This window comes from Protopterus annectens, chromosome 11.part0, assembly GCF_019279795.1.
Source record: "Protopterus annectens isolate FY-2018-M chromosome 11.part0, PAN1.0, whole genome shotgun sequence".
In the NCBI taxonomy this organism is placed as follows: Eukaryota; Metazoa; Chordata; order Ceratodontiformes; family Protopteridae; genus Protopterus; species Protopterus annectens.
The window spans coordinates 1,552,403,071-1,552,418,196 of NC_056745.1; positions in this window are offsets into that span (position 1 = coordinate 1,552,403,071).

Here is a 15,126-nt window from a genome sequence, read left to right on the forward strand (position 1 = left end):
CCAGAGATATTTTTAAAATCCACCATTTTATCAAATAAGGACTGCATAGAAGAGTTAGATCCAGCTGATGTAATTAGAACATCATCTGCAAAAAGTTGAATTTTAGATATTGTATTTTCATCTATATCAAATCCTTCTATATCAGTACTGTTTCTGATCAAATTAGCCCAAGGCTCCATTATTAAAGTAAATAATAGTGGAGAGAGTGGACACCCTTGTTTTGTACCTTTTAAAATGGGTATTTTTGTGAGACATATGTTCCTATCTTAATGTAAGCCAATGCTCCTTTATATAGATGTTCAATTAGATTTACAAATGCATCTGAAAAGTTTGTGCACTTCAGTAAGATAAACAAGTAGTCCCAACTTACTGAATCAAATGCTGAACTTATATCGAGACTAATAAGTGTTAAATCTTTCTGTTTCCTATTTGCAAAATCAATTAATGTTAAAGTTCTCCTTATATTATCAAAAGTATTTCTATTTACAATAAAGCCTGTCTGGTCTATATCTATAATGCCTGGGATGATTGTCTTTAATCTATCAGCAAAAATACTCATAAACATTTTATAGTCAACATTAAGTAATGAAATAGGTCTATATGAAGTGCATCTGGTTGGGTCTTTATTGGGTTTTAAAATTGGTGAAATAAATGTGTATTGCCAAGATGGGGGAGTTGTTAACTCGTTTTGGGCCAAAATAAAAACCTTATGTATTAATGAGTAAGTACTTTTGGGAAGAATTTTATAGATCTCTGGTATAATACCATCATTACCTGGTGCTTTGTTTGATTTAAGCTTGTTTATTTGTGTAATAACCTCTGTATATGAAATATTTTTATCTATTAGTTTAGTCTGTTGTTTATTAAGTTTTTTGTTCATGTTTGTAGTTATAAATTTCTTTATTTTATCTTTAGACTCCATGTTAATGTTATTATGATTAATTTTGTGAAAGTGATTTCTAAATTCATCTAATATTTCTGGTAAACTAGAAACATTCTTCTTTTTCCTTGGAGAGAACATTTCTTTGATATGATTTTGTTTATTCAACCTTTTTGTTTTATTTTTAAGTCTATGCAAGTATTTGGGACTTATTGAGTAAGACAAAAACTTATATTTCTCTAATGTTATTTTAACTTTATGAGTTAAAATTTCTTTGTATTTCTCAGTTAATTTATTTATTTCTTCAATGACTTTTTTGTCCATAATATTTTCTTTATTATTATGTTTGTATGAGTCTAATTTGCTTTGAATATCTAGTAATTCCTTGTCCCAAGATTTCCTTTTATTATTATACCATCTGATACTTTGTCCATATAAATACGAATTTAAAGCATCCCAAACAAAAATAATGGAGAGAACAGGTCTATTGTTTAAGTCTAAAAAATGTTGCACTTCTGAAAGTATATAATCTTTATAGTCTTTTAGTTGAGTTAAGTATGCTGGTATCCTTTTGATCTGAACATTGTAAGTACTTTTTATCATAAACTCAAAGACAATTGAATTATGATCTGATATAGGACACAAAATGATTTTAGAATTAATTAAGTCTGTAACCATCTGGTTAGAAATAAAGACTCTATCTATTTTTGAATAAGTTTTATATCTGTTAGAAAAAAGTGTATGGTAATGATTTTGAATCTATCTGATTATTAATATCATTCAAATGATATAAATTAACAAAATCCTTTAAATGTTTTGCATTAGATGTAATTTTCCTTTTTCCTATAGTAGTAGTATCTTTTCATGTAGGATACAATTAAAGTCACCTGCTAAAATAATATCTCCTATAGAAAATGATATGATCTTATTGAGATGGTGTTTCACTGTATTAATGCCAATTCCTGGTATCCAATATACATTGATTAATGTATATGTCTTTCCATTAATCTGTATTGTAACCATACAAAACATTCCTTTATCATCTTTATAAGACTTAATAGTTTTAGGTATGGGCATACTTTTATTCCATAAAATAGCCACTCCTCTTTTTTCTGAGTGTGTTCTGAACTAACCAAGACTGTATATTTATTAGTGGCTAATTTATCAATATCCTTTTTCAGGAGATGTGTTTCTTGAAGGAATACTAAGTTGGCCCTATGCAAATTAATGTATCTCATTAAACTTGCCCTTTTACATGGGTTATTCAGTCCATTAATGTTTAAAGAAATTCCTTTTAGAGAAATCATTTAGCTTTTATAAACATATAAAACATATAATCAGAATAACAATTAACAAAATAAATGATATTATACCTCCTCCTTTAGGTGTACCATTAATTATAGCTGTATTTATTGAAAATCTTATGGGATTTTGTATAAGCTTCACTTTTATTTGTAGTGACAATAAGTTTATAAAATGTGTTGTGGATGTCAGAACTATATACAAACAACAATAAACAGGTGAAAATAATATTAGGATTAAACATTGCACCCAGCCTGGAGTTAAGAACTCCAACTTTGAGTAGCACATACCACTCAAGTTATCCCCCTATCCTAAGCAGCAGTACCTCAGCTGCCACCATATCAATTCAATACTAACTATTATTAACTAAAGTTAACCTCATTTAATTAGATTATCAAGTAAGACAAAGCTAAACAATTTATAAATCAGCTTCATATAAACAAATAAGAACATTTAGAAACAGCTCATATTACTATGTACATCTATTTTGTAAAATACACTCATAATCAAAACAGCATTCTAATAAACTTGATAATGGGAACCGAGAAGAGAGAGAGAGAGAAAGGAAGAGAGAGAGAGAAAAAAAGGGGCATATCTATATATTAGTTTATTAAAAGTTTGTAAAAATAAGTTCTTATGTTCATTTGGATTCAATAACTTAGGCTATAATGGTTCAGGCATTACATATATTAGGGTATTCCTACTTTCTGCCATAGAAATGCAGTTAACAGTTTTAAAAACTTTAAATTACTTGCACCAAAGCTTTCTTCTCATACTTATTATTGCCAGTAAATAAAATATTTATACTCATACATATGTTTACAAGTCATACTGCACAGCAATGTAAATTCCTAGTTATACATAAATCATTGTGAAGAAAGCCACCTGTATTTTATATATCTGAACTGCTGCTTTAAAATATGTCACATGACAGTTTCTTCTAAGATATAATCATAATGATACTTGTGCTTGTCAATTAGATAAGTCAAATGATTTATAACATTATATATGTTTAAATCATAAGTATTTATATACAATAATATGTTGTAGTCATGTAAGCTTTCAAAAACATGTGTATATATGTTTTACCTTCTATGCCTTCTAAAATATCTCACTTGCTTACTATGGTATACTGAATCATTTAAAATCATTATAACTTTCATATTTTATAAATTACATCTTAAATAAGTAAGTTGTTATAAAGAATAACTCACATTTAGATGTCATAAAGTTAGTTTTTCATCACAAAGTCGCATTTACAGCAGTTCTACTTCCTGGAACAGTGTTCTTCTTGAATCTGCGATGTGCCAGTGTGAAATCAGGGGTCAAAGTTCAAAATGACTGCATTCAGCTTCTCTGCGTGTATTCTGAGTGTTGAAGCTTTTAAAACAACTTGAGGACACTATTCACGAGGTAACCCACATCCCAAATTGTCTCCCTTAACATTCTGGCGGGAATTTTAGTAAATACAAGTGACTGACATTCATTTAGTAATACAAATGAAACTAAACAGTGCAAAACCTTCGCAAAGTATTTTACAAGTCATTACAGTCTCTATGACAGTGAAACCAAGCCTACAGTTATTTAACATATTATACAACTTATTTTTATATGCCCCATTTCATTTTCTCATACAAATCTTATTATATACATATATCAGTATTATCAGAAGCATATAACTGTACTTATAAGAGAGAAAGAGTGAGAGAGAAAAAAAAGAAAAGGAAGAGAGTAGAGAAAAAAAAAAGAAAGAGAGAGAGAGAGAGAAGAAAGAAAAAAGGAAGCTACAAAGAGTATCTACAAAGAAATATTACTTGCTGTTTGTATTAATAAAGTTAAACATGAAACATATTACTTACAACTATTTTAGTTCTAATTATTTGCAATTATGTCATGACATATTATTTGTAATCATGTATAAGCAATAAAATCATGACATAATATTTAGCAACAGTGTTTAAACAGCATATATAGCTTTAAAGAACTAATAAGTTATTATTTCACTTTTTCCATATTTTACATCATACTTCTCTCCTTGCCCTCCCCCACCCCTCACTAAATGCATAGTTTATAAAGAATGCCATTATTTAAAACAAGAAGAGAAAGAAAATGTATCAAATTACTAACCTTAGGTCTGTTCATCACAAAGAGAAACAAGTTGATTGATAGCATGTTATTTGTTCCTCAGAGAGTTTGACTATTTATGAAACAAAAACAGTTCTTTGCACACAGAAAAATAACTTTGAATAAATCTTTAAAATATTTGTGGCTTTCTGGAGATGCAGTAACTGTATTTGAAGAGATTAAGAGAGAAGAAAAGAAAAAAAATATATAGAACATGTCATTTGTTTTTTAGTCTTTTTTGCTTCTCTGAAGTCTTCCAAGAAGTTCCTGTTGCCATCCTCTTTAACGAAGGACTTGCCCATTTCATATCTTCTATTTTATCTAATATCTTATTTTTTTTAATATACAGCAAAGCAGAGTCCAAGTCTTCAAAAATTCTAGGGCCATCAGGTAAAAGATTTTTAGTTTGGCAGGAAATAAAAGGTAAGTTTTGAACTGTGCTTTCTTAAGCTCTCTTATTAATGGCAAAAACTTTTCTTTTAGTTATTACCAAGGAAGAATAGTCATTGTCAAAATGCACAGTTGCCTCATTAATTTTAATAGGTGCTTTAGCCCATGCAGATTTTAATACCATCTCCTTGTCATAAGATGATAAAAATCTTACTATAACTGATCTAGGATACTTTTTGTTAGAGTTAAAATTAGATAAGGACCTATGGGCTCTTTCAATACCAAAAGAAAATGCTTCTGACAAGTCTAAAGTTTTGGGAAGCCAAGTATTTAAAAAGGAAGTAATGTTGTTACCTTCTATATTTTCTGGCAGTCCAAAAATCCTAATATTATTGCGTCTAGATCTGTTTTCCAGGTCATCAAGTTTGGATTGTAGGTGTGTGTTCTGCTTCAGCAAAAACTAAATGTTAATTTCTTCTTCCTGGATTCTGTTATCCATATCATTAACAGTCTCTTCTATGCCTGTAATCTGAGCCTTCTGTTGTTGCAAGTCTTGATGTAACAAATCCATTTGTTTTGTAGTTTTTTCTATGAAGTTATCAATTTTAGTATCCAGTTTGTCCATTTTGGTTGTTAGTTGCTGAATAGTAGATGTCAGAGACTGAAGCTCTTTCTTGATGCTGTAATCCTGACTGTTTGCCTTACTGGAACTCATTCTGAACAGAGGTGATGAAAGAAAAATTTCCAAGATGATTTCTGACAGGAAAATTATTGAAATTTTCTTTCTTTTTTAGATATTATTCAAGAAACTGATATTCCAAATGTATTTAGAAAGAAAATTATTTCATTAGTTGATTTTTAAAGTAATTATTTCCTGTCAGTGCAGTTAAGTTGGTGGAGCTGAAGAAATCTGCTGCTATCCTGTGTTCATCCTTGGCCACGCCCCCAAAGCACTGGTCATCTGAGTTTATTGGGAAATACTGTTTTCATCAGGTTGGTACATAAAAAACATGGACACAAATTATTTTTTTTCCTTTAAGAAAATAAAATTGATTTTAGTGGCCCTAAGGTGCCCAGTTTAATTCAGTTATTTTAGTGCAGTCTTGGCCAGGTGTTGCTGGTCAGACAAGGTGTGGAAACAGAAGCCAGCCAGGTGGTACTGTTTCTTCACTGTTTGTCTTTAAATACTATAGTCTGCTTACTGCAGTTGTTTTACACTATGGATCGGGAAGAAAAACAATGGGTCCTTCATCACAGATAGTCTGAGACCACTGCTTGAATTAAACGTGTTCTAACAATTACCCCACATCAAGACTCCTTTTACCCTCTGATGTTTTCACATTCACATCCTCTTCCTATGAACTCCACAAAACTATATGAAATATCATACTCTTCCTGGCAGATCCCCAACCTAATGAATAAATCTTTCCTGCATAATTTGAGTGACACTGCTCCTGCTGCATATCTGAGCTGTAACTTGCTAGCACTAATTGTTCTAACTGGTTGGTGTACTTTTGTGTCGCTTGTTTGCACTAAATGTTCTAATTGGTTGGTGTACTGTTGTGTAGTGTGTTCGCAGTAAATGTTCTAACTGGTTGGTGTACTGTTGTCTAGCTTGTTCGCACTAAATGTTCTAACTCGTTGGTGTACTTTTGTGTAGCTTGGTTCCTTTAAGTGTTCTAACTGGTTGGTGTGCATTTGTCTTTGATTCAGTTTTAGCAGCATTGAGTGGCTTTCCCATTGCTTGACCAGAACTGTGCCTTACTGGATGCCTGAGGTGGTCTACTTTTGATTTGTACTACATTTTAAATTGTGAGCAAAAGGATATATGCAGATGTTCTTCATCTCACATTGCTGCAGTCCTGACATATGGGTAGTCTGCTGTCCTCGGTCGGCCCGAATACCAAAGTATTAGGCTGACGTCGGTCATGGGCGCTCAGATCTGACATCAGAGCGTCAGGGTATAAAAGCGCATGACCAACGTCATATCCTCAGTCTTTTTTGCCGCATGGTCCGATGCAGAAGCAGCGTTGCAAGTGCCGTTCTGAAATTTTCGTATTCTGAGTTTCAGACCGAAACCAAGTTGGGCTAAGTACCCCGTTGGGGAATATTTTTGTTTTTTCTTGCCTCAGTTAATTCCGGATGTCAGAAAAAATGAATAATTGTATTTTTTGTGGGAAACAGATACCGCATAGGGATTATCATTCTCTTTGTATTCCTTGTTTGGGACCTGAGCACGACGTAGTCGGGTGTCGCTTTTGTGCTAGGTTTAATAAGCGCACCATAAAAAGAAGGTTAGATTGCACTAGGCTAGTCTTTGGTAAGCGGTGTAATTATAATATGCCATCGGATCCTCCGACGCCCGCTTCCACGAAGAAGCGCAAAGACAAATCTTTGAAACCCAGACAGGATGAGTCGTCCGTTCTGGACGCCGGTCCTTTAGAAGCTACGGTGGGGCCTGTGGATCCGGCCGAAGTTTCTGTTGAGTCTCAGGGGGAAACTTTGATTTTGCAAGATGTGGCCTCACAGGAGTCAGGTCAGGCTGAAGGGGCCTCTCAGGTTACTGTTCTACCTTCCATACCTAAGGTGGTTAGGCCTTCTCCTACTGTTTCTAAGGCTCCTTCTAAGGGCAGGACTGTTTTGCCTTCCTCTGGTGTCAGTCCTAGTACTGCAGGGTCTGTGCCTAAAAAGCACATGCTTAAAATGGCAGAAGATTTGATTACTTTAATTAGAGGTTCTATGCCCCCTCCTGATAAGAGACCTAGGGTGGAGCCAGAGTTGGAAAGTTTGGATCAGGCCTCAGATGACTCAGAGTCTTCTGCTGAAGGCATTCAGGATTTTCCTCCTTATTCTGATTCTGATGCAGAGGATTCCACTCCTTCTGCTTCTCCTCCAGAGGATTTTTCATTTTCAGAAACTCTACATTCTATGAGGGAGCATTTTAAGTGGGAAGGTCAGGATTTCTCTGATTCATGGAAGAGGCTTAGGGAATTCTTGTTTTTGCCACAGCACAGACCCTTGGCTATACCTCCTGTTTTGGATGTTGTTCAAGATGTTTTCTCGGAGGCTTCCCTTAATCCAGATTCTCTGCCTCCTGCGCCAGTTAAACCGGACAGGTATTACAGGGTGCCTGAGGCTCATAAATACCTGTATAAGAGTCCTAGGGCAGACCCAGAAACTATTAGCCAGGGGCCTAAGGGTGTCAGAGCCTCTGTTGTAAAGAATCTGGTTCCTCAAGATAAGGAGGCTAGAGCTTTGGATAGATGGGGTAAAAAGGTGTATACCTCTTCTACTTTAGCAATGAGGGCTTTAAATTGCCAGTTTCATATGTTGAAGTATCAGAATTTCCTCCTTACTCAGCTAAAATCTAAAGTGGATGCTTTGGCAGAGGGCATAGAATGTAAAGAATTGCAGGATTTGGTACATGTTTCTGAACAGGTGGGTAAGCATTCTTTGCAGTGTGGTTTTGATGCTTTCCAGGCTTCTTCTAGGGTGGCTGCCACTGGTTCAGTTCTTCGCAGGCACGCCTGGCTTAAGGATCAGAATTTGTCAGAGCATGTTAAAGCTAGAATTTTGGATGCTCCTTTACAGTCTGAAGTTTTGTTTGGTCCCCCTGTGGAGTCGGTCTTGAAGAAAATGGAAGACAAGGCTAAGTCTATGCAGACTGTTAAAAATTTTTTGCAGGTGCAACCTCCTAAGTTTAGTAGAAATTGGCCTACTAAGGGGTGGACGTACCCTTCTTCTGATGCTCAGTCTAGGGGTAGATCTAGACGTGGTAGGGGCAGAGCTCAGAGTACCTTCAGACCTAGGACATGGAGTTCGCCTGCACAATCTGCAGGTGAGGGCAGGGGCCAGTCCTTTCGTAAACAGGCCCAATGACCTGCATTTTCAGCTGCCAGATTCTTCTTGCCTGGCAGCTCCTTTGGGAGGAAAGTTAGCACTCTTCAAGCAAAACTGGCTTTTAGTCACCCAGGACAAATGGGTATTGGACATTATAAACCGAGGCTACAAGTTTTATTTCCATACATTGCCTCCTTTCAAAGGCATGCCAGACGTTCCTCCTCAGCAAAGGATAGAGGCTCACAAGCAGATTTCTTTACTTCTTCAAATGGGAGCTATACAGCCGGTCCCTCTGTCAGAAGTGGGCCTAGGATTTTATTCTCGCCTGTTTCTAGTACCAAAGAAAGGGAACACGTGGAGACCGATTTTGGATTTATCTATCCTCAACACTTATCTGGACATTCCAAAGTTCAAAATGTTGACGTTACAACAGCTTTTACCTCTGTTGGGAAAAGATCACTGGATGGTAACTCTGGATCTCAAAGAGGCTTATCTTCATGTTCCTATCCGGCCCTGTTGCAGGAGGTACCTGCGTTTTCGGGCTGGAACTTTACATTATCAGTTCTCTGCATTGCCCTTTGGCTTAGCTACTGCACCCAGGGTGTTCACAAAGGTTCTGGCTCCAGTGATAGCCTTCTTCAGGTTAAGAGGAATACAAATTTATCCTTATTTGGACGATTGCCTGATTCTGGCTCAAGACAAGGACGAACTTCTTCATCATCTACAGTATGTGATGGCAGTGTTAAGGTGCCTAGGGTATTCTGTGAACGAAACAAAGTCCAGTCTAGTACCCTCTCAGGACATGTGCTTTCTGGGTGTGAGACTGAATACAGCTTCCCAGATGGCTTTTTTGACCCCGGACAAACAAAAGAACCTTACTCTTTACTTCCATCAAATGTCTCTACGGTCCAGGCTGACTGCAAGGACAGTCCTTCAATCCTTGGGGTTCATGGCATCTTGTATCCTGGTGCTTCCCAATGCCAAACTGCATATGAGGAAGCTTCAATATGTATGGACACAACACTGCCAAGATCTAGACACTGTCATTCAAATAATACCTTGCATTCAAAAGGAATTTTTGTGGTGGGCTCAGGAATGTCACCTAAACAAGGGACTCTCTGTGACCCGACCAGAGGCGAGTCAGATTCTAACGACAGATGCCTCGGACAAGGCTTGGGGAGCACACCTCAATGGAAAATGGGTTCAAGACACGTGGCCTGCCAGACTTCAACATTTGCATATCAACTTGAAGGAGATGTTAGCAGTCCAATTTGCATTGATGGCTTTCAAGGATTTACTTCACCCAGGGCAGGTGTTGATTCAAACGGACAACACAACTGTCATGTGGTACATCAACAAGCAAGGGGGAACCCATTCGTACCCTCTTTGCAGGCAAGCGATGATTTTGTGGGAGACTGCTCTCAGTTTACACCTCAATCTTCAGGCAAGGTTTCTACCAGGAGCACAGAACTCCTTAGCAGATGTGTTGAGCAGACAGATAGTGGATCCCCACGAGTGGAAATTGGATCCTCATGTATTTCAAAAGTTGACAGTGTTATGGGGAACTCCAGACATAGATCTGTTCACTTCTCCACTAAATTGCCAGTTGCCAAAGTTTTGCACAAAAATGTTTCATCCCACAGCTTGGAAGGTGGATGCTCTATCATTCAGTTGGAGCAATCTTCATGTCTATGCCTTTCCACCTTTGCCTCTCCTCCCCAAGGTACTCTTGAAGGCCAGACAAGACAAGCCATCCATGATTCTGATAGCTCCGGATTGGCCTCGACAGCACTGGTACCCACTACTGAGGAGTTTAGTACGGGAGCCTCCATGGCCTTTGCCTTTGATTCCGCACCTTTTGTCTCAGGAGGGCAATCACTTCCTCAATGTCAGAATTCAGTCTCTGCATCTAACAGCCTGGCATATTCTGTTTTAGACCCTGGAGGGTCTCAGCTTCCACAACAAGTTTTGAATGTTATTTTGGAGGCCAGAAGGCCTAGTACAAGGAAAGTTTACGCTGATAAATGGAGGAGGTTTTTTATTTGGAGCAAAGCAAAGGACTTTGATGTTTCCAAGCCTGATTTAAGTGTTTCTCTTCAATATCTTACTGATTTATTGGACAAGGGTTTGTCTTTCTCCTCTATAAAGGTTCATGCTGCAGCCATTTCTGCTCACTATGACTGTGACCCTCCATTATTCTCTCATCCTTTGTTTAAGCAATTTCTTAGAGGGGCAAAGAACATAAGACCCCCGCGTAGAGCTCCTACTCCTGCTTGGGATCTCAATTTTGTGTTGGAGAAACTTACTCTACAACCTTTTGAGCCTGCAGCTACTGCCGAGTTAAAGTATTTGTCATGGAAGACTGCTTTTTTCTTGGCCATTACCTCTGCAAGAAGGGTTTCTGAATTACAGGCCCTTATGGCAGTGGAACCTTTCCTAATTTTTCATAAGGATAGGGTATCTTTGCGTACTAATCCTTCCTTTATGCCTAAAGTGGTTTCTAGTGTGGCCTTGAACCAAACTATTCATTTGCCTACTTTTTATGCCAACCCCCAAAATAAAGGGGAGAAGATTTTGCACACTTTGGATATTCACAGGCAGTTGCGTTATTATTTGAGCAGAACTAAGGGGTTCAGGCAGTCTCAGCAGTTGTTTGTTTCTTTTGCTTTGGGTTCTCAGGGAAAGCCTGTTTCAAAACAAACTATTTCTAAATGGATTGGTTTTTGTATTACTTTCTGTTATTCCCATCATGGTAAGGAGATTCCGGCTGGAATCAGACCTCATTCCACTAGAGCTACTGCCACTTCTACAGCCTTTCTAAGGGGGGGTAGCTACTAAAGATATTTTGGAAGCAGCTACTTGGAGTTCAGTGCATACTTTTTCTAAACATTACCACCTTCCTCTTTATTCTAAGTCAAGGGCTGGATTTGCCACTGCAATATTACAGGGCATTTTGGCAGCTCCTAATGCTTTATGAGTTTGCCATCCTCCCTTTACCTCTGCTTTGGGATTCTCCCCATATGTCAGGACTGCAGCAATGTGAGATGAAGAACATAGTACAGTTTTGTACCTACCATAAATGTAGATGTTCGAAGATCCACATTGCTGCAGTCCAATTTACCCTCCCTCCTTCCCCACTGTAGTTTGGAATGGTTGTTTGGTTTGGGTGGTGGTTGTTGTTGGTGCATGTTTTTGGGAGGTATTCTGTTTTTGGCTGTGGCCTTTCTTTTTAGGGCCTTCTGACATCTGGGGCAAGAAAAGACTGAGGATATGACGTCGGTCATGCGCTTTTATACCCTGACGCTCTGATGTCAGATCTGAGCGCCCATGACCGACGTCAGCCTAATACTTTGGTATTCGGGCCAACCGAGGACAGCGGACTACCCATATGTCAGGACTGCAGCAATGTGGATCTTCGAACATCTACATTTATGGTAGGTACAAAACTGTACTTTTCTTGCAAATGTGTTTGCTGTAGCTTGCTAGCACTAAGTGTTCTGATTGTAAGAAGTAATTTTGCATTTGGTGTATTTTAGTGGCTTTGCCTAAGTTTGCACTTTTTTGAGTGGAACTGCATGTCACTGCATACGTAAGTTGTTCTACTGACAATTTGAACTATCTCATCCCATTACCACCAGGGAAGTAACTATTTTTACTTATGCTTGAGGACTTTTAAGGTCTGCATACAAGCATTACTAGCTGAGAAATTTTTTATTTTGCAAAATATTCTGAACAATCTGCTTTTTAACTTATGAGACTCAGTTTGATCCACAGCTGGAGTGCATTCTGTGTGGAGTCTGCGTATCCTCCCTGTGGTCACATGGATTTCCTCCAGGTGCTCCGGTTTCCTCCCACATCCCAAAGACATGCTGTAGGTGGATTGGACTCTAAATTGGCTCTAGGTGTGAGTGTATACATGTGTGTGCCTTCCGTAGAAGGTTGGGCACCGTGCTGGCAACTCAACACCGTAAAACTCTACTGCCAATCATGAGCGGACAGGTGATCTGCTGTGGCAACCCCTAACCTGGAAAAGCCGAAAGAAGAAGAAGAGACGAAAAGACTATAGCATTCTGTTCATGTATTTAATGTAGATTTCTAGCATTACATGTTCTAACTGAGGTGTTTTAATGTTTTATTTACTTATAGCAGCTTTACATGACTGTGTCCTTGTACTATATGCAGCAACATGGTACCTGTTGTTCTGACAGTTACATTTTCCCTTTAGCAGCCTTGCAAAAGACTTCTTGGCAGCCACTGCTATTAGGTGCAAAGCTGCAATACCCACTAGTCCTGAGAAAATTGTCCATAGTTAAAAGCTACAGAAACCGTCAACTTTGTCATGTTGGAGAGTTGAGCAAATTATTTGTTTTAAGGATGAAAAATCCCTACAGCAATACAGTCATAGTTCTGGCCTGTTAAGAAGAGATGGGTAGTAGTCAGTTCTGCTAAACAGTCCTTAAATCCTCATTGCACTTGATTATCAGACTTCTGCACACCATGGAAATATAGTCTGCCTTTAACTTATTCATCACCAGCCTACTAGCCGTAGGTTCCTTGAGGAAATATATTAACTGTATTTTATTCACCATTAACATGCTGTTAATACTATGCACAGATTTTGTATATGAGAGGTGCAAATAGTTACTTACATTAGAGGCAAACCTCTCCGGCCACTTGTGTGTCTGAAGTCACACACCAGCAACACTGCAGTAACACATTAGCAGCATTGTACTCACATGTGCTGAGGTAGTGAAAACATCCTCACCAAAATCACAAAGGCTTCTCATCCCAATACAGTACTGCCCCCAAGACTTGGCAGCATCAAACATCTCATCTGCAGTGCAAACAACAATGATTCCTATTAACACAACAAGCATGCATCCTCCAGGTAACATACCCACTCCTGAGGCACTTGCATTCCACTTAACAGTGCCCTAATATCAGTGACTCTATAGTGAATCATACTGATGCATTATTTACCTGGTTTAGTAAGGATAAGGTGATGGTCAGCAGACTATGTGGTGCCAAAATCCACATCAGTAGGACAGTCAAGTCTCTTCACCACAAATATGCATAAGATGTGGTAATTGTTCACTTGGGTGTGAACAACCTGCATCACCATCCATATATATAGGGATGTAGTTGAATTATCTGAGGATGCTACCAATGCTGACAGAAAGCTATTCTTGGGCAGTAAATTGCCATGAACATAAGTGATGCCACAATACAAACTGATAATTGATTTTAACTACTGTCTCAGGTACTGGTGTCATTCCTAGGGCATCCAATTTGGGTCAGTCTAGAGTGAGATGACTGACAGTCCACCTTTTCCCATGGGGCTTCTACATAGTAGTTAACAATTTCTGCCCCCAGTAGTGCCTTACTTTGGGCAAATTCAGTCTCCTACAACTCTCTGTCCTTACTTAATTATCATTTCTCAAAACCATATAAACAGGCACGACTACATCCTAATCCATCTTGCTGCTTACAGAACTTTCCAGCACCTCTACTGTATCAGCACTTCCCAGTTCAGTAACAGCCTGCAGCACCCTCATTTCATCCACACAACAGTCTGCACCAACCACATTTTCATCCCTACACTCCTTGCATTACTAAGCATTACCGTCTATCCTGAATTACCACTTTTTTCTTCCTCAGCCTTAACTATTTTAAGTTCTAAAAATTCATCCTATCTCACAACTTCAAAATCCTTTACTCAGTTCCTCCACCCCTTTTTCACCCCTCTCTTTTAAGGCAACACTACTTTTAAGTAATTGTCTAGACACCAGCTCTCTTTATGTTATTATAAAGCATTTCACTGCTGTATAATACAATAATCTCATATTCTCATCCATCAACTTATAACCAAGTTCTGCCTTTTTTCGTCTATTCTATCAGTTAGCAGTTAAACAGCTCTATGCATTCAGGAAGGTATTCCATTCCACTGTATGGCACAAACCATATTATCAGGAGTGAGGATTGATGAAACACACAATGGACAATCTTAAGTGCTGTTTTTTTCTCATGGCATGTTTATTTATGTACTAAGGCACTAGTCAATGTATATATGCTACATAAAAAAAACTAATAACCAAAGGTATAGTGTATCAATGGGGGAAGCTGGTGTTTGTAATTAAATGAATGAACACAAAGAAACATGTATATTAGAATTTATTACTATAGAGTGCTTTAATCTCTGCCTGAGACTTCATTGGAATAAAATCATCAAGTACCCACAGTCAAATGTATACTAAAAAACTTAATGTTTCTCAATTTCCTTTCAATTAAAATAAATTGAATTAATTGCATCTGTTGAACATACACTGGAGCTTCTAGTATTAATAATTAAATTTAAACAGTTATTCAAGTGAATTGCAATACATATAGTAAATAAATGAATACATTGTTATTGTTTTTTCTGCATTTATTCTGTTTTTGCACTTGTTTCTCAGTTTGTTACTTTAAAAATCTGTAACTGTTGCAAATTGTTTGTGTAGGCTGTGATAGCCGATTTATAGCATTTATAAGTGTTTACTGTATCTGTTTCTGCTTGTTTTCTGAAAAACAAAACAAAAAAATATCTCTTGTTT